This window comes from Pezoporus flaviventris, unplaced genomic scaffold, assembly GCF_033815535.1.
Source record: "Pezoporus flaviventris isolate CSIRO_AGI_PZ_B2104156 unplaced genomic scaffold, CSIRO_AGI_Pfla_v1 ptg000001l, whole genome shotgun sequence".
NCBI lineage: Eukaryota > Metazoa > Chordata > Aves > Psittaciformes > Psittacidae > Pezoporus > Pezoporus flaviventris.
Genome location: NW_026892549.1, coordinates 3,220,778 through 3,247,006, shown reverse-complemented (window position 1 = coordinate 3,247,006; position 26,229 = coordinate 3,220,778). Strand labels below are relative to the sequence as shown.

The window sequence follows — 26,229 nt, the reverse complement described above, 5'->3', positions numbered from 1 at the left end:
CATTGAAGTCCACCTCATTGCTACAGCTCATCATAATCTTCAGACTTTTAATCCACAGTTATGATGCTTCACCACCAAGGTCTAGTCAGGCGGAAGCCAAGCAGGGTGTGCACAGGACACGCTCAGGAAATACCTACTTTGCTCTCCAAGGACTGTTATGTCTGATGTAGACTTGTGGCTAGGCAGGTGCATTACCAGTGAGATCACACACTATGAGAACTACGATGGCAACACTTTACATTGTGTTGCCATTTCACAAAACCAATTCACAACAGCTTAGTTTTCCCAGAGTACTGGAGCATGTTTCCTCCTCCTCCAGGGTTAGCAGGGGACCCCACCAAATACCAGCAGCCATCAAACCAACCTCCAGTCCATAAGTGCAGTTCACCAGCAAACATTAAGCCAAAGGGATTTGTTCAGTGATCTCCCCCTTCCCAGTTCATCATGCCACAGCAGGCCACTGTCAATCCCTTCATGATTCTTCTGGGACTGAATGCTGGATACCAAATAACTTCTTCCTACTCTATAGATAGATGTTCCCCACCCATCAAGTCTTGTACTTAAGACTGGTGGCACTAATACTTCCAAACCAAGTATTACAGAAGACATCAGCCACATATTTTCTGAAGATCACAATCTCTACTAAATTGCCAGCTGTCTATGCAGACCACTCCAGAGCTATCTGGGTATGTTAAATACAGATGACAGACCTGATAACAGTGTCTGGATGTACCTGAAAGATTAAATTCCATCTGCATCCTGTTACTTTTTGTCATTTCATGCCTTTTTGGAGTCTTTCTATGTCACAACAACCAACTGGTAAACAGCTTGTATCACAGGCTCACAACTTTACAGAAGAAAATCTTCTAAGCACTTTTTTGGAGTGACCATGTGCCTGGAGACATGCTACAGTGGATGTTTCAGCTGCCTTTTAAGTAAGAAGAACAGTTCAAGAAGAAAGAAGCATGAGATTCCCACTACAGCGATGCCCATTAACATGCTTTTAACTTGGGCTGGGTGGGTCTTTGTTCTAGCTATTGTGTATCAGACTCACCATAAGGCTGTGTGCTCCCAGCAATGCAAATAACAGATCCCTATTCAAAAGCTCTCACATTTGTAAGATGAGTAAGCATTTGTTTCCACAAACCAGAACCAGCCTTACACTATTACGGCTTTTTCCATTTTCCAGTGTACCCCTCAAAAATATGCTGAAGAAAGCTCAAAGATGCTCATTTTCATACTGATACACCAATACTTAAAAAAAAAACCAAAACCAGGAAACAAAATGCCCAATAAACCTGAAGATTTCACTTTAAGAATTATTTAACACTCGCTTCAAAAACTCCCTCTAAAAAGTGGGCAAAACAGAGGAGCTGCAGAGCCCCTTGCTGTTACCAGATCTGTATTTTCCAAGCACCACGTGCTGTCCGATTTGTTCACAGCGAGTCCTTCTCCATTCTCCGTTCTTGGCCCACCCAGCAATGACATCCCAGCTCCAACCCTTCTTCTACCTGCAACTGGAGCCAAGCCACACTGGCAAGCAGACAGTTGGAAAGCTGAATTAACAGGCACTTGCAGATAAAACACCATTTCATTAAGAAACTTTTAAATGAAACAAACAAGCAAACAAACAAAAACCAAGGCTTGTACATAATTATGAAGTTCAAGCCAAATGAATTATCATTAAAACATGCCATAAGCTAAAGTACATGAACACCAGCATCCCTAGCAGTCTCTGAACAGAGAGCTCCTGCAGTTTGTGCTGCAGCAGACCCCCCAACCTTACACCTCTTTGGGGCTACAGCTCTTGTAGAGGAACAGACAGAAGCCGAGATGTGCCCAGGCTCTGCCTGCTCTCACTGAGCATGCAGGTACGTGCTCCTGTGGTGCTGTAGACACAGCCTGAGAGGCACAGGGACATTTGTCCCCTGGATGTGTGACCAAGGTGTGACCTCCGGCAGAGGAGCAGTGACTGCTGGAAGGGTAAGATCTCTGCTGCAGCCTGCAGCTCAGAGAGCTCCTATACAGACAGCACTGAGTGCTCTCAGGTTTTTCAAGAACAGTTATTTCACTGTAGCCAGCACAAGGTACATAATACAGGCCCCAAGTAAGGCACAGTGTGACTTACAGATGACTTCAGTGGGCTTTAGTTTGATCCGTAAATCCTCTAGACACTTCACAAGAGTGTTGCTCAACTCCCGCTGCCTTCAGCCTCACAAGAGGTAGACATAAATACTTAGCATTAGCATAGCTCCCCATGACTCATATTTTCTCCTTTTAAATATAGCATCCCATAAATGTGGATACATTCTGAGCAATAAAACTCATATTGTTACTGCTCACCATGCAACCCAAAAGATTCCTTCTGCCAGCTTTGTGACAGCTTCCTCCCCCAAAAGCAAAGCACTAGTGCCTCTCTTAAGGCTATGACAGAGTGAAGGCAGCTCTCCTTCACCAGGGAGCCCAGGCAGCACAGGAACACAGCACAGTGGCAGCAGATGGGCAGACTTCATGCCAACCCAGCCACTCTTACTAACTTTATTAAATACAGCAGAGCTGGCTCTGGGCACAGGAAGAGCAGGGATTTTCCCAGAGGAATAGAGTTTCAATAGCTGTGAAGTAGTCTGTGCCAGCACCGGGGAAGCGGGGCTTGCTGAGGAAGTGGTAGTGGAATCTCTAGCTGGGTGATGCTACCCATTCCCCATCTTCCCCCATATATATATCATCTTCCTCCCTTCATCACCAGGCTTGAGCTTTTCTCCTCAGAAAAGCCAACCCCCACCTTTTCTAGCCAAAGAAATGCCCCAGGCTGTCTCAGAGGCACAGAGGAGGAATGTGATGGGAACAGCATAGATCATAGCTTGGTGGTTTTCAGGGAAATTGAAACCCAGTTTTCAGCACTCTCCTGTCTGTCCTGCTGCAGACTTTCTTGTATGATCCTGCATGCTGTGTTTAGGTTTACTGAATACTCCAGTTCCCCAGCTGTAAAAGTGGGACAGTTGGCCCCTATCTCACAGATATGTTGCATAATAAACAGATTTTGCATTACAAGTGTTACAGGAATGCTTTAAAAATTGCAGAGGTACCAAGACTAATCCATCCCTGCTCAAAAAGAAACTGAAGACTGGTAACAAATTAAAGTCTTACCTACACAAACATAAATACTAGGGTATGCAAAGCTGTTTTCTTAGTTTATCAGTTTCTTTTGACAACTGTGTTTGCCCTGCTGACTCAAACTGTCCCTGTCACAAGCTGTTCAAATTCAGTACACCAAACTGCGTCTGTCTACAGTGATGGCCAAAACATCAGCCATCCTCCCAGCTGTCCTAAAGACATAGCTGAAAATACATGCTCCCATCCATCCTGCTGTCAGGTGACTGAAGTGTAGACATTTTTACAACTTGCACCTCTCTCGTCGGCTTACCCATGAGAATCTATTTTCCACAGTATTTTTTAAATTGTTTCTTCAACCTCCTTATTTAATATCTGATATGAGTGGGGTGGCAGAGCTGCCATCCTCATCCCAGAAACTGTCATTTTAAAGACATGATAACAGAAGCCTGTTCTTAAAGCTTCCAGGAGTATGTGTGGCTTAAAAAGCTGATTACTGTTTAAAATGATTACTAAGACTCTTAGGAATCTAACTCCCAAAGTCACACAGGTAGTTTTGAATATGTTAGCCTTTTAGAGTAATTACGCCATCAAAGTTCCAGTCAAAAGCTGATGAGCGTTACTAATATATGCTGATGAGTGAACCTGTAAGTGAAAGACCTTCTTGCTTTATTTACACTCCAGCAGATCAGAAAGCACACCAACACTTATTTTCACATACAAGAGTAGCAGACCTGACCTCGGAAGATATTTAGTGAAGTTAAACCACAGCCCAGGGAACAGGTTTATTGTAAACCGGCTGCAAGCTGACGCAGTTTTAGTTGATTTCACTGGAGATGATGGAAACTTTGAGCAGCTCCTTGATCTTCAGTGGACTAACACCAGTCACTACATAAACCAAGAATCTGGCCCTCCATGTTTCACCACTACAAGTCACCATTCAGATGCAAAATAGTCCCCAGGAAGTCCTCAGTGACACTCATCTCTAGGCCAGGAACTAAGCAGATGCAGTCAAGAGTTGGCAATAATCAGAGACAGCAAACCATCATAGATCAGCAAACCATTTGGGAGCATTTTTCCCACCTTTGGGAAAATACTTAGACTTTTCCCCTCCATGAAATCAAGCACCCACTTCAGGTAGGTTTAGCAAGTTAATACAACACCATGAATATTCAAAATAAGAGGCTTTGTATGAAACTATGGAATTTGCAGCAACAAAGAAGGCTTAAATAGCAGAAAGCTGGAAAGATGAAGAATAAAACAATTCTAGCACATTGCATAAACTTATATTTGGTACAACACTCTCTCTAGAAGCAGATCTCCTGAAAGAGAAAGAACAGGCATTATGTTGTCTGGGAAAAGGTAAAGGGATGTCAGCACTCTTTCCAAGCAGCTCTTTAGCAGCAGTAGAAGAAAGTACAAGAAAGCAGTTCAAGCTCAAACCCATCAATGGCAAACAAATTCTCGCCAGAAGAGAAGCAGCAGGAAGGGGAAATCCAGCCCCCGAGTATCTCAGATACTTAGATCCCTTTGAAGTATCTCTGCATTTGCTGTATTTATGCTCCCAACACACCCCACAAAGAAGAAACTTCCACTACCCTATTTTAGAAAGAAGAAAAGGAGGCTCAATGAGATGCAGAGTCACAGTTATGGATATCTGTAAGAGTTGCTGACCTTGGCCTGCCTGCCTGCCTTTAGGCAGTGCATGTCAGAAAAGGTACCTGGAGACAGCTTTTCCATCTCTTCAGCTAGCTCCAGCCACTGGAGCGGCTGCTCTGATGAAACCTATAGGTCTGTGCAGCACTTACTGAAGAACTAGCATCTGAAGCAGTATAAAATAGCAGGAAAGCTAGTAGTAAGAACTGTAAGTACAGAAGACTACTTTAAAATATCATTAAACTGCCCCCACCTCTTCCGTCAATCATTATTTCAGGAGACATTTTTGTATGTTTCATTAGCTAAGAACAGGTGTCCAGTTTGCCAGATCTATATGCAAGACTTCCATTTGTATTACTCCTCCACTGACATTTGTTCACATATACATGCATGTATGGATCAGCAATTGCTCCACTACACTCTCAAATGGAGAATAAGAGAGTTGTAAATCTCAAAAAAAGAGTTTGCCAAAAAATCCAGCATCTGAAGTTACAGCTGTTCATTTCACCTCTCTGTTCAGAAAGAGCCATTTGTGGCTTATTGCAGATGTTATTGAAATTGATGGACTTGCTCTAGATTTATATTGGATACAAATACTCCGGATGTGACCCACTGGAGCACTGGACCTTTGTTTCCCTATGGATAAAAATACAGCCAGTGACATTCAAGCAGAACAGGAAGGCTGTACTCCCCTCCCCACTAAGTATCTTCAAGTCCCTCTGTAGGCAATAACAACAGAAAAAAGCAGCTATAACTCCACCAAAGAGGGGGCTAACCATTCCTCCCATCTGCTAGTCCCACGCTCATTCTGTTTTCACTTGGACCAAATCCTCCCAACCCCTTCTGCTTTATACTTCATTAAGTTGGAGTGCCTCAGACACCAAGAATAATATTGTTGATCTTGGAAAGGTCACTTTCAAGGCACATTTCCGTATCTTTTAACACCAGTTTTCTTCCTCAGCCCTGTCTATAATATTGTCTTGGAAGCCATGAAAATTAATTCCATGTTTTCCATATTAGATCTAACCCTGATCTAAAGCTTATGCAAACATTGCCACCATGCAAAACCACTCTCCTCTTCATTCCTGAGGATTTATGCTAACATTGGGCAGACTGATCCATCTGATGAATTGACTTGCAGGTGGCCAGTGGGTCAGCAGGGATGCCCAGCTTGACAACTGCAGGAGGTATGTAGAGGCTTTTGTCTTGAATCAAGCCACAGAAAATATTTCACACCAAAGATAAAAAGGGCAGAAATGAAGCCAAACAGCTTTCCCCAAGGAGCCATCCAGAATTAATATCAGAAGAGAGCAGAGTTTCTGCCCTGATGGTCTCAAGAGTGAAACACCACCAGCAGCATGTGGCTCAAGCTAAAGGACCATGCAGGTCTTGGGTACAGGACACTGTTTCTGTCTGCAGTTAAAGAGGAGCTCTAAGGAACCACAGCATGATGTCAATTATAATGATTCATCACATTCATTCACTTGTCCTTACATTGCCCTCATGTAATACTTTGCCAATGACAACACCAGCTCACATACAGGACTCATCCTCCTCCTTTCAGTCCCCAGATGCCATGTCTTCTCTACTGCCAAAAAGTGTGTGGGGATAAAGACTTCCTCTTTAACCACCAGATGATACAGTTTTATTCCTCCCTTTTGTTAGCTTCAGTCCATTTAAGAAAAAAACAACACAACACTCAATGCAACCCATACCAAAACCTCCCCCCATGAAGAGGTCAAGCTTTGTTTCTGTAAGTTTTAGTTCCAATGCAAAAAAATTTCAAGCTTGTGAAAACACCCACTAAAGACTTCATAAATAAAAACTGCCTTTCACATAATTTCTGTAATTAGATGCTGGGCCAGCTCTGACCCTGATGAAGGTGCTCTCGTTCAGGAGTCACACTGGTGGGATGCTTGGCCCTCTGCAATCTGGACTACAAGCTCTATCCTATGAGATATCTCCTGGAACAAAGGAACAAAATCAGAGGAAGTCAAACAAATTGATGCAGAACTATAACATGAAAAACACCAATTTTTCTATGTGCACCTTATGCAGTTTTAAAAGGATGCTGTCAGCTTTATATTTTCAGACATAAGTACACAAAAAATCCTATCTCAATTAAGCAGTCCAAAGCAATGCTAATGAGAAGTGTGTTTTTTTAATACTATTACTTTATAACTGCCGTGCCACATCCTTGTTCTCCTAGCTTCTCTTAAATTAATGGACCTCATTTTTGTAATGCCCATAACGGTAATGGATTCAGAGCAACAGATAGGCACCTTTCATAAAGATATCAAGAGATGACCCATGCAGTTTTAGGCCTTTGAAATGCATCTGTCTTGTGCAGAAAGGGCCCAAGCTAATTCATATTCATAGTGAAAATTCAGAAAGCACCTCTACATCTAGGTATGACTATAAAGGTGGTGCGCTCGTTCTTAGTACCAACTACAGTATAAACAGTTTCCAGATAAGACATAAATAGGATGTTTCCAGTCAGTAACATCCCTTTAAGCCTGCCACCTAAATCGAAACTTAGGTGAATTAAGATGCCCAAGGAAGTTGGTGGCTTCAGTTTTCACACTTTCTTAAGGTTAGGCAACTGATGTAGAAACTGCCAGCTGATGGGTGCAGTAGAGCTGCAGCTACTTGTGCTGGGGAAGAGTCTCACACAAGGGTCAGGACTCTGCCCAGGCGCTTTTCTACTCTGAACTGCCATGGTGTAAAGTCCCTGTTTCTTGGATGAAGTGATCAGCTCATTGGGGAGGGTTTCTAGAGCAGCCAAGCACAGGATGCTGACACTGGTCCATCCAAGGTCTAATTCGTAACTTGCTCCTCAACTTGCAGCCAGCATGGCTTTAACTTAGTTTCTCTGTCTGGGAATCAGGATTTTCTAACCACTGTTTCTGATCCGCTTTAAAAACAAAACAGAACAAAAGTTACCAGTTTTTTTTCTAACCCCGAGCACTCCCAAGCACAACAGCTGAAAAGTCCTTGTCCTTCAACTGTGGTTTACTTAATTTTCTCAAAGCAGGGAAAAAGTAAAAAAAAAAAAAAAAAAAAAAGGGTACATCCTCCTCTCCTTGTTTCTTTGTAGTTAAAGACAGCATCTGTATCTTTCTTCTAGAAGTCTAGCAAATAAACACATGGATCTGGAAGCTTTCACAAAGTACTTAGCGGTCCAAGAGCGGTTTTAATGGAAGATAAGAAAACTTGCAACACACAGGTCAGAGCACACAAGGGGTAGGAAAGTAAAAGATTAGCGTGGCTCTGCTCTGAGTCTGCTGGGGGGGGGGGTACACACAACAAAAAAAAACAAGTCCCCAGTTTACAAAGGTTCCTCCCTGCACAGAGTAAACCCTCTCGCCACCACCCACCCAGAACACGACATGAAACCCACAGCAGTCCAACCACGGCTTTATACAGTGGTTTTGGACCGTTTTTCAAGCGTTCAGCAAGGAAGGGAAGAGACCCCCAGGACACCAAATCCGCCGCCGCCGCGCACGCAACCACCGTACCGTCCCGAGCCCTTCTGCGTCTGGCGTTGCTGAGCGCGGTGGCTCCGCCGCGTCAGTCAGCGACAGCCCGTTCTTCCCGACCCGGATCCCCGGCCAGGGTAGGCGGCGGTGCCCGGGGAGCACTCCTCCCGGCGCGGGGGGGGGCTCATGCCAGAGCGGGGCGCCGCGCTGCTGCCGGAGTCGCTGGGGGAAGAGGAAGGGAGAGCGGGGAGAGCCTCTCCGCAGTTATCCCAGGGTGTCACGGCGAGAGCACCCTGCCCGCGGGCTTTTCACGCGTGGAGCGCCGGAACTCCTCGCGGCGCCATCCCGCACCCCGTCGCTTGTCGCGCACAGAAACAAAACAAACTGCGATTTACTGGGTTGGTCTTTCCCCCCGATACTAAAAGCGCCACCCAACGCCGACCCTCCACCCCCTGGCTCTGAAGCGCCGCTCACCCGGGACCGCGCTCTCAGCGCCCTCCCGGAGGCACCCGTGGCTGGGCAGCGCCGGCAGCCACCTCCCGCTCCCGCTCGCCCCGGCGGCCGCGGCCGGGAAGCCTGCACCCGGCCATGCCTTATATCGCCGCGGCGGCTGCTATAAATAGCCCGGCCCCGCCGCCGGGGGCCGGCCCGGGTGCCGCAGGAGGGGGTTTCTCAGCGGCGGGGACCCGTCATCACCTGCGGCTCGGTGACAAGCGGCGTGTTTCTCACTTTTGACTTATTTTCACGCCGCTCTCCGGCGGGCGCGGGGCCGCGGCGCGGCTCCCGGGGGAACGGGGCCCACCGACCCCCGGTGCCGCAATGGGCCCGTCCGCCGCCGCCGCCGCGTTAAGGTGGACCGCGGGAGCGGGCGGCAGCACCTTAAGCTGCTCCGGGGGACGGGCGACCGGGTGCCTCGCCTCCCCCTGCCCGGCATCCCGGGCCCTGGGGGTTTGGGGCTGAAAGGGAGCGGCTACAGTCTCCGGGCAGCGAGGTCTGTGGCGCCGCCGGCGAGCGAGGAAGAGGAGGAGGGAGAACAACCGCGCCTCTGTGGGTGCTGCTTGATGGACCGGGCAGCAACCGGAGGGCACGGGATTGTACAAATGCAGTTCATGCCACGTGAACACGGCGCACACGATGCCGTTAAGAACCAGCTACTATATGCGTGCACACATACATATATTCATACTAAATAGGAGGAAGCTTTATCAACTTATAGCACAGTGACAGAATTTGTGTTTACTGTGCCAGGCCTCATCCCAGTTGGAACTTAAGGAACACATGGGCAGTGATAAACTTTTCCTACCTCATTTTTGTGCCCTTGGCACTCGGGACAAAACCAAAGCAGTGCTTCACATCTCTCCTGCAGACTCCTTTGCCACTTCACACCTTCACCCGCTTCTGTGCATGCACTCCTTTATTTACATGCCTTGCCTTCACAGGAGGCAGGCAATAGCTATGACAGTATATCCATGTCAGTAAGTACTGGTGGGTCTGGCTGTGTCCCATGTTCCACCATGGGTTCATCTTGGGCACAATCCTGCAGCATGCTCCGGCACATTCCAAGTGCCCAAAGCATCTTGGGGCTGCATTTAGGCACCTGCTAATTCACCTTGCTGGGTCAGGGCCCACCTCTATACTAGTTTACAAAATAGATGTATGACTTGAATTGATTCTCACAGACAAGTGAACGACCCAGTTCCCCTCCTGTGCAAAATCAGCATTATGCATACCCTGGTACTCCCTGAAAATGTCTACCCAAGACAGTCTGGCACTGCACTGCGGCCTGCAAAAAACAAGAGAGATCCTCTATGCTGTCTTTCTTACCTAAGTAAGAGGCAGAGAACACACTGCCGTTTTACAAACAAGATACATGTGTCTCTGCTTCAAAATCTGCATCGGTCCAGCAGCATGGATGGGTGAGAGAGAGCAGACCCCACAGCAAGTGGCTACAGCACACTTGGCCACAGCGCCTGTACCAGCTCACCCTGCAGTCTGCACTCATCTCACCCCAACTGGAGACACAAAGAAATGTGTCCAGAACCCCTACAGGCTTTGCTGACTGAATCACTGGACAGAGGTGCTTTCTTCAGATGGGTTTTGTACGACACCCATTTCTCAACAGGAGTCACAGGCTTGCACGTGAATTTGGTGCAAATCTTGGCTCCTCTGTTGGCTGCAAATTTTCCTTCCAGGACAAACTGGTCTCCTCGGTTTCCCAAGGGCAGACTTTGTGCAGCACAGTGATGGAGGTGGCTGGCTATGAAGAATCTTGAGTTTTTTGCTATGAGTATATAGAATCATAGAATAGTTAGGGTTGGAAAGGTCCTTACGATCATCTAGTTCCAATCCCCCTATGGGCAGGGACACCTCCCACTAAACTATGTCACCCAAGGCTCTGTCCAACCTGGCCTTGAACACCACCAGAGATGGAGCATCTTGCTGCTAGTGAGGGCTGCACTGGCAGAGCTGTGGGTAAGCAGTATCCATTAGTGAGTCTCAAAACACAGCAGATTGTTTATACAGATTTATACACTTGGAGGTATGGAAATGTTGTCACTAAATGCTGGGGACACAGCACTCCTGGGAACCAGTAGGCCAAAGGTTTCAGGTTTAGATCTTTAAATCTGAGCATCCAGCTTTGTACTTGGGCATCTTAAGGAGATCACCATTCAGAGCAACTACATGTCTGTTTCTGTGCAAAAAGCTGTATTTCCAAACCAAGCCTGGTATTCAGACACTCAAACGTGAAAATCTGTGGTGCATTTCATACCAAAGTCATTAAGATTTGAGAGGAAGAGCCTGTGGCCTGGCTCCTATACATCAGGTCTTTGGGGTATTCCTCAGTTCTCGGTAGCCTTCCTGCCTGTAAGACATACTAAAATTATGTAGGGAGAAAAGCCAAAACTTCTTTCAATTCCAGCCAGTATCTGGAGCACCATTAGATTTCTTGTAGTGCATATTACTTAACAACATTGCTAAAGGAGAATTGCTGCTGTGATTGGGTGTTTATACAATTCAACTCCTATTCAAGTGCATTTTTGTATCCTGCTGAGTCACCCGAAGGAGCCCTCAAACAGAACTGCACGTTCAGTTTGACAGCAGAGGTGGTGTCATGCGGAGCCCCTCCTTTAACAGCCCTCCCCCAGGGGTATGTGAGTTCAGGATGGGCAACACTTCAAACTATGGAACTGAGTGCAAAGCTAAAAGGAAAAAGCACCTTAAAATTTCAGCCATTTCCCCTCATACAGCTTTAAGCACACAGCATTTCCAGTCTGTTTCAGCTTCATTTAATAGATTAAAGCGATTGTACAATCTCTGAACTGCTCAGGTCAGACTATACTTCAGGCCAACTGTCTCTAAATAAGAGGTCACATTATTTATATAGCATAATGTTTCACTATTAGGGCTAGATGAATGTAGCTGTTTATTATCCTGCATTAAAGCTGAGTGGGTTAATGCAGCATGAGCCTCTTTGCTTGTTTTGCTGGCAGCTGCCTTTTGGGCTGGCTGGGGAGCTTCCCTTGCCCTCCCTTGGCATGCTGCACGCAAGCCGAGGCCTGCAGTGGGTGGCTGCAAGCACAGGGGCTTGGGCAGCATGGTGGCAAGGCAAGGACAGTTTGCACACACAAAAAAGCCATGTTTTCTCTGCAGGAACAGTGAAACAGGTGAGATTTTTGTCTGCAGAAGTTCCTGCCTGTGCCACATAGCCAGGGATAAGAGGTCAGTGCAGAGGAGGCAGTGAGTGGAGATGGGATCCCAGGGCATGCGGTAGCCCTCCCAGGTATTAACCCAAGGCACTGCTGGCATTGCTTTGAGGGCTGCTGGGTTGTGCTGGAGGAGACAGCTATACCTGACTGCACCCTGCAGAGATGCATGCACCATCCTGCACTGGGTCAGATCTTGCTAGAGTGGAGCCTTGCAGGCTTGACCTTTGGTGTTGAACTGGGAGAAGAGCATAGGGAGACCAAAGCCTAAGACCTGCCTGATGGCTCAGTCTCAAATGAACTGCAAATGAAAAAGTTGAGGGGCTTCTCAAGAGATTCTTCAGAGATTCAGAGCAGCCCTGCGGAGAAGGACTTGAGGGTCGATGGGATAATGAACATGAGCTGGCGGTGTGCGCTTGCAGCCCAGAAAGCCAACCGTATCCTGGGCTGCATCAAAAGGAGCGTGACCAGCAGGCTGAAGGAGGTGATCCTGCCCCTCTACTCTGCTCTTGTGAGACCTCACCTGGAGTATTGTGTGCAGTTCTGGTGTCCTCAACATAAAAAGGACATGGAAATGTTGGAACAAGTCCAGAGGAGGGCCATGAGGATGATCAGGGGACTGGAGCACCTCCTGTGTGAAGATAGGCTGAGAAAGTTGGGGCTGTTCAGCCTGGAGAAGAGAAGGCTGTGTGGAGACCTCATAGCAGCCTTCTGGTATCTTAAGGGGGGCTATAGGGATGCGGGGAGGGACTCTTCATTAGGGACTGTAGTGATAGGACAAGGGGTAACGGGTTAAAACTTAAAAAGGGGAAGTTTAGATTGGATATAAGGAAGTTCTTTACTGTGAGGGTGGTGAGGGACTGGAATGGGTTGCCCAAGGAAGTTGTGAATGCTCCATCCCTGGCAGTGTTCAAGGCCAGGTTGGACAGAGCCTTGGGTGAGATGGTTTAGTGTGAGGTGTCCCTGCCCATGGCAGGGGAGTTGGAACTAGATGATCCTAAGGTCCTTTCCAACCCTAACTATTCTATGATTCTATGACATGCCATATGGTTCCAAATCTGCACAAAACGAATACAATAGCTTTGCTGTCAGTGAAAGTCCAGTCAGTCAGAAGTAGCAGATCACTCCTTTAGGCTATGGATGAGGAATATTGCTGTGCATCTATGGACTAGGAACAATGAAGCTATAAAAAAAAAAAAAAAAGATTAAACAGCTGAAATTCATTTCACTCAATTTCTTTGTGTACTTGGCACAGACTACGATAAAGCTACTTAGCAGTAGAGGACATCTAGTGATACTCACATGCAACTACATAAACCTGATAAAAGTTCATGTGTGACTGCTTAAAAGCCAGTTTGGCTAAAGACTGGATATGGTGTGGCTGTAGCAGTTGCAAGAGGGCTGGGAGAGGCTCAGCACACAGCACCTGCTATAAACAGGTCACAAAGAAAAAAAATCTTCTGAAAGGCTTTATGCATAGAAAACAAACAGCGAGAGCATAGACAGAAAGCTCTGGGGACCTGGTGGTGATGCGCTTTTTAACAAGGAGACATCACACGGAAGTACAGCACCTTTACTTCTACAGCAAAGACACTCTAAGCAGGGATACAGAGATTAAAATCAGGAGTCTCTGTTCTTATCTCAATTTGCCTTTCATGTGACACCCTGAGCACACACTGAAGATTTTTTCTCTCCCTAGTACAAGGGATCAGCCCTTTCTCCATAGCCTTTTTCAGCCTACCGCTCTTCCTTTTAGGAAAGATACATAGAATACTTCCCCCCGCCATGCTATTTATCTCTAGAAATATTTTTCCAGACATATTCCAGGCCTAGGATGGGGGATCTGGCTGCAAAACAGAGACTGACAATTTGGTTTCTACAAAGAAAAGGGTCTGCAGAGATTTAAGAAAGAACACACTTCCCTAAGGAAATAGACTTATTTTATCTGACACTTCATTTGAATGGAATTATTCCCATTAAGATCATCATTAATTTAGAAATAAGGGCTTTAAATTTGAGGCCTCAGCATCTTGCACTTATTTCCATTTCAGTTGCACTCAGTTTACAAATGTTGAGGAGAGGTGGAACTTTATTACTCCTAATAAAACACAAAGAAAGTAAGCTTCTGCTAGTCAAATTAGATCCTTGGGAATAGCTGTGCAAACCTACAGTAGGAAAAAGTTTGTGGTTTAGCTGCCTGAACTGGCTTCAGCTCAGCAAACAGGTCTGATACAGGATCTGAGTGGTAACTAGCTATTAAACAATGGCAGCAGACCAGCACTGGGAATAAACTCTGACCAGGGCAAGCAGATCAACTACAGCATCAGCGGGTAGCCAGAGAAGACTTTTATCTCTTACAGAATGATTTATCTGGGCTGAATTACACATTGAAGACCTGATGTTGGACACTCTTGCAATGAGAACCAAGTATGAATTTGGTGCACATATACCTAGTTGCCCTGGCTTCAAAACTCAAAGGATGGTATTGAAAGGCCTCAGGGACATGGATAAAAAAAAAAAAAAACACAGAGGAAAAGGTTGTATTAGATAAGATGACGGCAACAACTGGTGGTTCTTGTGCCCTTCATGCATTTATGTTATTTATCAAAGGACTCTATATTTAGCAATCATAAGACCAGAGTGTGGAGCAGCCCCGGCTCTTTACTGGTGAAGGCACTCTCCGGAGGGCAGCTGGTGGCTAGCGGAGGCTGGCACAGCCAGGAGAGCTTTTCAGTAGCTGTCGATACAAGGCAGGAGTCATTTCTCCAGCACACTGAGTCATTGTAGGAAGGGGACCGAATCTTACCCAATTTCCGAAAGCAGAACAGCTCTAAGTTCTCTTATGATGAAACAGAAGCTGGCAGAGCACATGCTGTTATGTAGCAGGCAGGGAGGCAACTTGAGACATATTCGGGAGGTTTTCATATGAGCAGCCATAAAGGACACTTCAGAGGCTGAAAGCTGCTGGTGTTGAGCAGGGAAGATACAGTGCAGCTGCTTCAATACTGGAGAGCTGCAAATTAATGTACGATGTGTGTTTTAAGGCAGAAGAAATGAGGAAATCAATGACACAGACAGAAAGGGAGATAGTGCCAGATGAAGCCTGATGGCGACATTTCCAGGCAATTTGTTCGCACTGCTGGGTGAGCTGCTTGTAGAGAGATGGAACAGATTAGAGATGACTACATATACTTTGCCCAAGAGCAAGATTGTGAGATTCACAGTTGCAAGGGCCTTGGTGGCTGTGTTGCCTCCATGCAGAAATATTAATAACTTTTCTCTTAATTATCAAAGCATTAGCTGCAGCTGATTTTACCATTTCTGCATGCAAAAAGGCAATTACTTTCCCACTTAGGGATTTCATCTGAAGGATGCACAGTGTTACAGTTAGTTACATGTTCACTCACAAATACAGTCTGGTGAAGACGGCGAGCTCTCAGAGGAATTTGAACCTGAGGACACATGTAATCAGAACACTAACAAAATTCAGCTATGAAAATCTTATTCTAAGAAATATTGTAAAAAACATTTTGCTGCAAAGAGAATGACAAGGACTTCTTATATTGTGCTGACAGTCCAGCAGCAGCTGTGCGGCACTAACCTGCAAAAATCTGATATTGGACAGGAATAAAAACTAGCTAATCTGTCTTGTTATGTATTTAGTTATTGCTCAGGTTTCTGGTTGGACACTCACCATGTGTCAAGAGCTAAGGCAACAGAGGAGAAAGACAAATGGCCTGGATACTGACTGAAGACAGGACATGGCAAGTAGAAAGCGAAGTAACTTTTAGCATTGTTTCAATTCTAATGATGTCAGTTCCACACATACAAGGAGCTTATCTTCTTGGAGTGCTTGAGCTTTGGGCAGGTCAGTTCATCACCACATCTGAGATGCAGCACCATGGTGCTCTGGAGCACACTGTGCCTTAGCCTAAAACTCCAAATACAAAGCAGGGAACACACACTGAGAAATATTATACTGGGAAAGCTGTGGCAGCTGCAATTGGTGGTGGCTCTGTCCTGCTCTTTTCCAGCACCTCCCTAGGATCATTTCAACTATCTTACCCAGTGACCTTATGCACCTTTTGGGCTGCTTCAATATGGTTAAAACATACGAGAGATGATTCCCCAAGAGAGGATGCAAGGCAGGCTTAGCATGGAGACTAAGAAATACTAAAGCACAGAACCAGGATTTGCCAGATCTCTGTCCCTGCATCTAGAGCTTATTTCTGCTTCTGCTGCAGACAGGCCACAGATGTATACACAGTAAGTCCTGTGCACAAGGGACTCTGCCCATGTGCTCTGTAATCAGCATGGCTAGTCTGCCCTGCTGTTTACTGAGGGCAATAATAAAGCAGTTGAGCTTGTAGTGGATGTCAGACCTACACTGGGGCAGGGACCCTGCTCTTTACTTAGCCTTATTGGCTTGTATACAGAGCAGAATGTTGTAAACGGAGCTATAAATACTCCTGTGCCCACTGCATGCTCGAGGTCAGAGCAGATCAGCATAGCAATTCCTTCTGGCTTTAAAAATAAGCTATGAATCAATGCATTCATTGCAGCATTGCAGACTGAGTATCCTTGGAATGAGGCTAATGGTGCTGCTCCTGAACACTGACATTCTGGGCAAGAGTGCTGTAAAGAACAAGGTACATGGCAGTGAACAACACAGAGAAGGACACAAAGCAGCCTGGTCCCTAAAACCCATCTCTGGCAAGAAGTGATTCAGCAGGATACCTAGATGTCAAACCTGAAAATTCCTGTTGGCTCAAAATATTCATAACCCTCTGAACAGCACTAACCTGTCAGGTTACATTTCGGATCACTCTGCTGCATCAACCTCCATGCTCTCCATATGTAACTCACTTTATCAGCTTGTAGCTGAGGAAGCAGGACAGGTGAGAGGAATGGGAGCTGACCGGGAGCTGGAAAGCCAAACCTCAGCCCTAGGCAGGGCAGCATGATCTCACTGCCAGCACATCAATTACCACCCTGTAAATCCAGAGAACACAGTCAAGAAGGCAAGATACATCCTACTCAATAATGGCAAGAGGAAAAGCTAATGCTTTTCACATTCCTTCGAGGCCAAGGTCCCTACATAGAGAAAAAGCTTTGGATCCAGAATCCAGCTTTAGATTATTACAATTTTAGCCAAGCACGTGAAGGAAGGTACATCCTCCCTACATCCTCTATGGGAAAACCCTGTAGTTACACCTAGAAGTGATGCACTCTGAACCCACTTGCATGTTCCCTGCAGGGAGACACTTCTATGATTTCTGAAGGACAGCTTTATGTGGAAAGAGCAACCCATCTCCAGGAAATTTTTCATGCTACTGTCTCAAAGACTACAGCAGTCAATGAACCTGGTGAAGAGTCTAGAGCACAAGTCTTAATGAGGAACAGCTGAAGGAACCGGGGTTGTTTGGGCTGGGGAAGAGGAGACTCAGGGGAGACCTTGTTGCTCTCTACAGTTACCTGAAAGGAGGTTGTAGCAAGTTGGAGGTTGCTCTTTTCTCTTGAGTAACAAGAGGTAGGACAAGAGGAAATGGCCTCAAGCTGCGCCAGAGAAGGTTTAGGTTGGATATTAGGAAACATTTCTTCTTTGAAAGGTTGTCAAGCACTGGAACAAGGTGCCCAGGAAAGTGTTAGAGTCCTCATCCCTGGAGGTATTTAAAAGATGTGACACTTAGGGACACGGTTTAATGGTGGACTTGGCAGTATTAGGCTAACGGTTGGACTTGATGGTCTTAAAGGTCTTTTCCAACCTAAATGATTCTATGGTTTTTATAGAAAAGCATTTCAGAGAGACTCTCCCTTGGATTCTCTTTCTGATTCTTACTGTTCTTCTCCCTTCCTTCCTAACTTTATGAACATTTCTGTGCCTGAATAACATTGTTGGTCCACTGCCTGTTGTAATCAAGGAAAACCTTTCTACTGACTTCTGGGACAGTCAGGCCCAGCTATTAGTGAAATATAAAAGCATTCGAACCCCACACTGGTGGGACTGTGTGTGTAAATGGCATTACTTCCCTCCTCCTGTGGTTGCTCATGAGATCAGGACACAAAAGCAGCCTGTCTTTTGGGAGCCTTCTTTCCTTTAGAAGCCTTCTTGCCTTTCTATCTCATAATGACAGTGAGAAATCCTTAAGGGTTTTCTAAATCCTGTGCCCCAGCAGACAGCCCCAGCAGACAAAGGCTTTGTCAGGCAGCATATTAATGAAACAGAAAACATGACCTGAATTTTTATAGCTTGTACTTAGCAGGTCATTTACTTGTCATGTAAAGGGACATTTTGCATTGGTTACCAATAATAGGTTCAGAAAAGCAAGCACTTAGCTCTCATGTTTAATTCCCATGAGGAGGAAGGGAGAGAGGAGACCAGGACCTGATTCCCTTCCCCACCCCACACTGGGATATTCAAACTATGCAGAACATTTTCCTAAAATTCAGTTGCCGGAACAGAGGTGCTTTTATGACCCTGGCAGTGGAGCCCACACATGTGACCAAGCTAAGCCCCAGATCCCAACTGAGAAGGGTTTCTGATCCTCACATCTCACACAGTAGCAGCCCATCTGAGCAGCTCTTCGCAGAACAGAGCTTGCCACTTTCCTGGCAGCCTGGCACTGTTCTGGCTAGTCAAGTTAGCTCTCCAGGTCAAGGCAGGGTGACCAGACCCAGGCTAAAATTGTAACACAAATGCGCCCTAGCTGTGGGGTGATTTTCACAAGCTTTCGCCTTTATGCAAGGAGAACAGTGGGGCATGCAAACATCCTCAGAGATAAGGAAGATGTCCTTAAACAGTCTCTGGGTCCAAACTAGCACATGTACTAGCTAGACTAGTACTGTAGTAACAAGTACAACTAGCACATGTACTAACTAGTACTGTACTAGCACTGTACTAGCAAGACCGAACTGGGCACAAAAGGAGCCTAGGCCTATGCCAAACCCAAGTCACTAGATAAAATGCTGATAAGCACTTTCAGTCTTTACAGAAAGAACACAAGGGTCCATTTCTCTCCTTACCTCTCCATGACCATATAAGCTTCAAATAATAAAAAGGTGAAGGGATGAATCTCACAGGACCTTTGAGCACCTTTAGCAGCTCCTGCAGCGGCCAAGAGGTGAACAAATCTTTTTTGTTGATTCCAAGTTTTCAGCTGTGCAATATTATTTGTGTCTTGTAGAGAAACCCTAAGCCTAAAACCAAGAATGTTTGTGATTTCCACTCTTTAAATGGGAAATAAACCCTTCAGATTTCCATGGAAGACTCTATAGAGACTAGATAATCTTTGGTTGGCCTAGACTGCTTTGTTCTTCACCCAGTAGCTCAGTGTTTTGGCTCAGCCTTGCACTTCCTGTTGCCATAAACCTCTCCAGCGCCTCCTTCTTGATGCCTTCAGTTATCTGAGTCCCTTCAAGAGAAGCACACCAAAGGCTGATGATGAAAAAGAAAGCAAAATTGTGATGTTGTTTGTAGCTCTGACACAATTGCCTGTGCATATATGCAATATCTACTCCTCATCCTTAGACCCCTTTCTGTGACACTAGGGTGTCAACATTTGTGCACTGTGCAACGTGACAGACTCCAGGTAAATTGGAAGGGACCAGTGGAGGTCTGTAGTCCTGAAAATTAAACTGGAAGTTTAACTGTAAACTGGAAGTTATTGCCAACATTAGACCAGCCAGCCATGGTTTTGAGCTCAGACACAACTGTAGTGCATTAATTACAGTTTGCTGCACTCTCACACGTGTAAGTAATGTGACTGTTGGTCACTGGCAACAAAACTGAGTCATGATATTATTCGATTAATTCCTTCTGTTCTTACAGCTTACTTGTAAGTCTTGCTGTCATCTATACTATTAATGAAGTCACCTGTACAAGCAAATATCACATGCCCATTTTTCTGGAGGGCATATAAAGCTAAAGGTTGCTGTTTTCATGCTCTCACCAATTAGTAGCACTGTAGTTCATCAACTGTTGAATAGCCCTTCGCTCCAAAAGTGCCAGGTGTCAAAAAACTGCCCTCACCAAGAGGTAGACTCTACCCTTAAGAGCTGAAACAGACCAAGTGTTGCTGAGAACACATGACTGCATCAGGTAGGAGCCAGGAGTGCTGACTAACTCATGTAGATCTACAGGCTTCATCATGCATTTATGTCTTGGAGGAACAAATCCACGCATCTGTCAGGCTGGTCTGACTGATGCCTTTCACACATGAGCTATCAGACTGTCAGACCTGCTCCTGTGCAGGGTCTTTAAGACCCTGGTATCCAACTGTAATCACTAGAGCAGGATCATTGAATTACTGAGTGCACTCAGTACAGGATATTTAATAAGGGCATGAAAAAGCTACCGAGAAACAGAGATCATGACCCTGCTTCTGCTAAAACAGTTTAATTTTAAGATAAAAAACTCTAAAGAAAAATTTGAAGGGACTTGTACACATGGATAGCATGGCTCACCACATTAATTACAGGACAGAGTGCATTTCAGATATTGATCTGGGGCTGGAAAGGATTTAACATGATTAGTTAGGAGTTACTAGCACAAGATGAAGATATTCATGTAGTCCATAGCTTTGCTGAAGTCCGGGTACTTACACTAGACAGAAATGCAGCCCTTGGAAATCCACAAGCAGAAACTACCATGAGCTTTGCAAACATCAGTAAATCAAGCTTCAGAGGAACTGTTGCCTCATTTCACATATGAGAAATGAGACAACAAAAGCCCTTTGCCCCATTGTTTTACAGCTAGTTGATGGAAAACCTTCAAGCACAGCTGATTTTAGGAGAAAACCTACTCACAGCTCAGTGAACCTGCCGGGCATTAGATCAGGTCCCAGACTAACTCTTCTTACTCAAAAAAGGACTGTCTTGAAATGCAAAGTTACGAAAATTGCTGTCATGGTTGGCACAAATTTGCTCCTTTTCGAGTGCTTCTTGAAGGGAAGTTAAGTTTTGGGGAGTTTTAGAGACAGAATACTTAATGATTTGACCCTGAAGAGTCAGTACCCAGTTTTGGATACCCAGTATCCAAACACCATGTGGAGAGCTTATGGGGATTCTGCTTGGATTGTGCTACTCCTCATATTTCCTCTTTGCTGACAAGTTCTAATAAAAGTGAACTATTTCTTTACAGAAGGAAACCAAAGATATGTTCTCTGATTGAAGAAAGACGAAGCCCTTCTCTCCTATCTCCTCGCTCGCCAGCACTGAGTGGTGTTTATGGAAGGCCATACATTTTTACAAATGGGGTCACAGGCCTTCAGTGGAAGTCTGCTGATGAAGGCTGCTAATGCTGTAAGAACCTCTGCTTGAATATAGTTGCATGGATGCATGCAAATCTTTTTACAGTGTTGAGGCTCCACCTCATCCTCAGCATACTGCCACTCTGAAATCCAGTTAGATAAAAGATGTTGCTTGCACAGGTCTTGATATCCAAGGGCATAATCTTTTGCATCTTGTAGCAGTCAAGGTTCCAAGGAAAAATCTGAAGAGTTTGAGCATATGGGGGTTGGTTGTTTGCACTGACAAGAAGTTCATTTGATCTAAAGAGATGCTTCAGCATGCTCCAGTTATTCAGACTGCATGCTAATTCAATCCCTGGCTTCTTTTCTGTTGAGAGTGTTTCACCAAAATTTCCAGTATCCTGTATCAGCATGCTCCTTTAGAATATAGAAGCTGCCAGCTCATGTAAAAACCAGCTGTCAAATAATGTCAGTTTTTACTCAGACCCCAGCCAAGACCCAAATCAGTAAGACTAGAAATAAAAGGCTCTAAAGTAAGCTACTAGCTGTGATCTATCCATTCCACTTCAGCTGTGCAAAGATCATGAGCAGTTACATGATTTGAGAGCCTGGGCAGCATTTCTCAAGTGCAGAAGCCAGAGAAAAGAGAAGTCCAGGTGTCATGACTCAAGACATTTGAGGAAATGTCATAACAGAGTACAAGGAAAATTCAGTCACTTGCAGAAAGAAGATAAATTCTGGGTCACAGAGGCAGTGGATGTAGTTCACCCATGGATAGTGGAAAGGCATCTGGGCCATTCATGAGAGATTTTCCTCTCTTCTGCCACTGGAAGAATGCATAAGCAATTGAGTGCATTGCATCAGTGCCTGGAAGTAGAGCTCCACTAACAGGAGCAGGAAATCTAAGACTTAAGAGAAGATGGTCTTGATGTGTGACGGAATGTGGGTGTCAAGTTTTAAAGTGTTGCAATTAAAAGAAAAACCTCTGAGAAAAGCAGAAAGTGACACAGCAGACCAAAACAAAAATACTTGGAAGAGTACAAACGCAGACACAGAATAAAGGGATTTGAGGAGCTGACACATCACATGCACTTCAGTGGTCAAAAAAAAAGTTAGAAATAGAAGTAAGCATTCCTTTGTAACTTGTGCTTTTCTTTGTGAGTGAAGGAAAAAAAAAAAGACTGACTCTCAATTGTATTCAGGGAAAAATTGTCTGATTGTGTTCCTCTCAAGAAATTAAGCTAACAAGGGATTTAGATTTGAAAGGAAGAAAGATGATCCTCTTAACTTGCAGATTAAATAGCTAACAAACAATGGCTCTTCTGCCTAGAGTGCTGAAAATCAGTGGAAGTGTTCACATGTACACTAAATCCACAGGAGTTAGGTCTTGGAGGCTGAACATCAGCGGTTGGGTTCCCCTCTTCTGCAAAATCTCCTGTCTTCTCTTCCCACTCACATTCTCAGCTTTTATGTGAAATCACCATTCCCAGTATGCATTCCTGGAAGCTCACAATTTGATTTGGGGGAAATCCTCCATCCATGATAAACTGTTTCCATGCAGATTAAATATTTCAGTTTTGTTTTTGTGCTGGGAGCTTCTATAGAAGATTTACTTGCCAGTTTTCATGACACTAAAAAGATAACAAAAATATCACCATAACAGAGGTCACTTTATACTCCTTCCACATAGAAGATACTAGTTAAGATGAAGTATGCATATCAAAGCTGCTTGATTCTGTATGACAAACCCAAACATTTTCCCATTATGGAATAATCCCAATATACAAATGATGAGAGAAGTATCAAGAGATCAATTTGAATAGGTTCAAGTCTCCCAGTCCCTCTTAGCATACCAGAAGAGGCAATAGTGAAAACAACCCCTTAAATTCAATCTGTCTGGAGAGTATGCTGTGAAAACTGATTGTAATGACATACCTAACCAGGGTTTTCACATTTGCTTTTTATTGCAATAACGATAACTGGCCCCAGCCTGAGTTCTGCAGGTATGCAAGATTCCCAATGAAGCCACCAAGAGGGAAGGCTCTCAGTTGCACCTTTGATATCTGGAGTCACTCCACCTGTGCCTGGAGTGGCTAAAGCATCTTTGCCATATCCGTTTATACTGGTGGAAAAGCTCCTAAGTTGTACATAACTTAGCACTTACTGTTAAAATATCCGTCTTTGATGCAGTTTTCTCTCTGCTTACTAGGTTACAAAAACACTTACAAAAACAGAGTGTCCCATTTCAGTATGGACTACTGTCATGGTTTAAACCCTATCGGCAAGTCAGCCACTCAGTTTCTCTGTCACTCCCCCCCTTCTTGCCCTCCCCATGCTCCCAGAGGGATGGGGAGGAGAATTGAAAAGAATGTTACTGCTACGGGTTGAGATAAGAACTGTCCAGTAATTAAGGTATAACACAAATCAGTACTGCTACCACCAATAATAATAATAATGATAAAGGAAATAAAAAGGGAAGAGAATATAACCACTCACCACCCGCTGACCGATAACTCACCCCACCCAGCAGTCATCTAGGCCTTCTGGGTAACTGCCCCCAGTTTTACATCCTGGGCATGACGTGCTGTGGTATGCAATACCTCTTTGGTCAGTTTGGGTCAGGTGTCCTGTCTCTGCTTCCTCCTGGCTTCCCCTCCTCCTTGGCAGAGCATGAGGCTCAGAAAGTCCTTGGTCAGATGAAACATTTGAGCAGTAACTAAAAACACTGGTGTTATCAGCACTGTTCCCAGGCCGAAAGTCAAAACCACAGTGCTGCACCAGCTACTAAGAAGGAGAAAAAATGACTGCTACTGCTGAACCCAGGACAACTACTTGTTCATATCTCCTGATTGCAAAATAGATAGTTGTGTGGTTTGGCACTTGGCAGGGCTTTGGTCCTGCTCTGTACCCTGTTTGCACAAGTCACAATTGAGACTAAATTCTCAAAGCTTGGTCATCTCTTTCACATGTTCCCAACTGGTCACTGAAAACAGTTGCGAGGTCTGAAGAGTAAACTCTCCTTTGCCCTTGTCTCCTCAGATGGGCCATCTGAGATGTCTAACTAGCATGCTGCTCTCAAGAACAGTGTCCCCATCAGGAAACATGGATCCAAACTGGCCAGTAGCAGAGCCAGAGCAGGCACAGCCAGCACAGTAAGAGCAGGCAACTGAGTCATGCAGCAGTCCGAAGCTGAACACTCACTTGGCACTGGTGATGCCCAGATGGGTTTTTCTTCAAGTCAAATCTGCAATGCAAGTGCTATTGCTTGTGCCATTCATATCTGGATGGACTCTACTTAAAAATAACTATGAAAGACACCACCAGGCTATATTCAGAACCTGAAGGATTTTTCACAGTCAAACAGTGGTCAGAAAAGTTGGGTTTCTTCCATGCAGAACTACCATTTTCTGTTAAAAAAATTTGTCTGCGGTTTCAGGGGAAACCCTTAAAGCAGGTTTCATCCAGAATTCTCATGCTTTCACTAGATAACTCCAATATTTTAACCCAAACATTTTCCAGGGGAATAACCCACAGAAGTCAACAACATCTAAAGCAATCCTTCAGCCTGTTTTCCTTTCCTCTTCCACGTCAACAGTGTTAAAATAATAAAAAGTGCTTTCCAGACAGCTGTAATGGTAACCTACAAGGGATATTGAACTTTGAGAACACAGAAAAGACATATTATCTTATCCCCTCCCTAGCTCTACCTGTCTGGGAAGCGATCTGCAGTGTCTGTCCACCTTTCTGTTGTAAATCAACACCAACCTTTAAGGTAGTCAGTAAGATGCTGGGTTTGGACACCAAAGAGTAAGCAAGCACTGCATGAGGTAATTTGAGCAGCAATGGAAAGGGAGATCCTTGCTTCCAGCTGTTTTGTTGTGTGCTGGCTGATTCACGTAATGATTTATAGTTTGTTACTGGTGAAGCAAACCAGAGCTCTTGCCCATTTCTGCCACATAAAGAGCAATGGGGAAAAGCTGCCTCTGTAGGCTGCCTGTGATACAAACCTTCCCATTGCTGCTTCTAGGATCAGAGTCCATTTGCAACACACTGCTTAAAATGCTGAATTTGACACTGTCTTTCATTTTAAAGAAGCTTTAAAGCCACTTCTTTCTATTTGGCAAGTATCATTACTTTGAAGAAATTCAGTTGTCAAATTTAGCTTGTAGAATTAATCTCACCATTTTCCCCAACCCTTATTACCAGCTGGAGTAAAATATCCACACTGTTTTCTTGATTAAAAGATTGTTGCAATCAGCAATGAATGAACAACTGTTCATGAGGGTAAAATTGAAACGATTCCTGAAGTGAGCACATGAGCTGTTACAAATTTTTCCATGCTGAGCTTTCAAAGTAATTATAGTAACCCTGCAAAGTACAGCTTAGGCTCTACCGTATTCCCCATCAAATCAAACCCAATAATGATTATTTCTAAAATAGTGACATTCCTTCAGTACAACTCACCCAAATAGAATCAGTTCTCTCAGTGGCTTTTCTCTTGTGCAACAAAATACCATGTGATTTACAGCTACACAGAAAGCTGGCCCATTGATGCAGTCCTATTGCCGATACCATGAATAACAGAATCTCTTCGGTCAGAGATTCACCCAGTTAAAGGTAGCGGGCATTTCACACCTAATAAGCTACTGACAACCCAAGCATTCCAATTCTGAGGTGCTCTCAGACTACACCAGGAGAAATAAATGCTTCTTTTTTTTTTCTCAGCTTTGGTCCTGATTTTGCACACAAAAGCACCTCTGCAAACTGGCTCCCAATAGCTGAAAGCTGGATCCTAACAACTCATAAGAAAAAGGATCAGGTTAGAGGCCCATGTCCTGAGATTTGTCTGGACAAAGAAAAGGAATAAAGAATTATGTAGCAAAGGAGAAAGATCAAATTAAGCTGTATCTAAATAGACTTAAATGTCAGATACAATTGTACAAGTTAATGCTCAATTGGACAAAGGTTGGAAGACCTAGAAAATAATTAGAAGACTTAGGACTGGTGAGTATTCAGTTTGGGGAACAGGAA

The 26,229-nt window shown here is 44.7% G+C and overlaps 1 protein-coding gene across 3 annotated transcripts in view; it reads right to left on the bottom strand.

Annotated features, from left to right (window-relative positions):
* Nucleotides 1–8,800, bottom strand: part of MRAS (muscle RAS oncogene homolog) — a 38,361-nt gene extending 29,561 nt beyond the window's left edge. The window contains exons 1-2 of one of the 3 annotated variants that reach the window (XM_061462986.1): nucleotides 8,721–8,800; nucleotides 8,286–8,468 (exon numbers count right to left, since the gene is read on the bottom strand). The gene's annotated coding sequence lies outside the window, so the exon portion shown is untranslated. Of the gene's footprint in view, nucleotides 1–8,285; nucleotides 8,646–8,720 lie in introns of those variants that run through there. The other 2 variants (XM_061463060.1, XM_061462911.1) reach the window with 2 other exon arrangements.
* Between the last annotated feature and the right edge of the window lie 17,429 nt (nucleotides 8,801–26,229).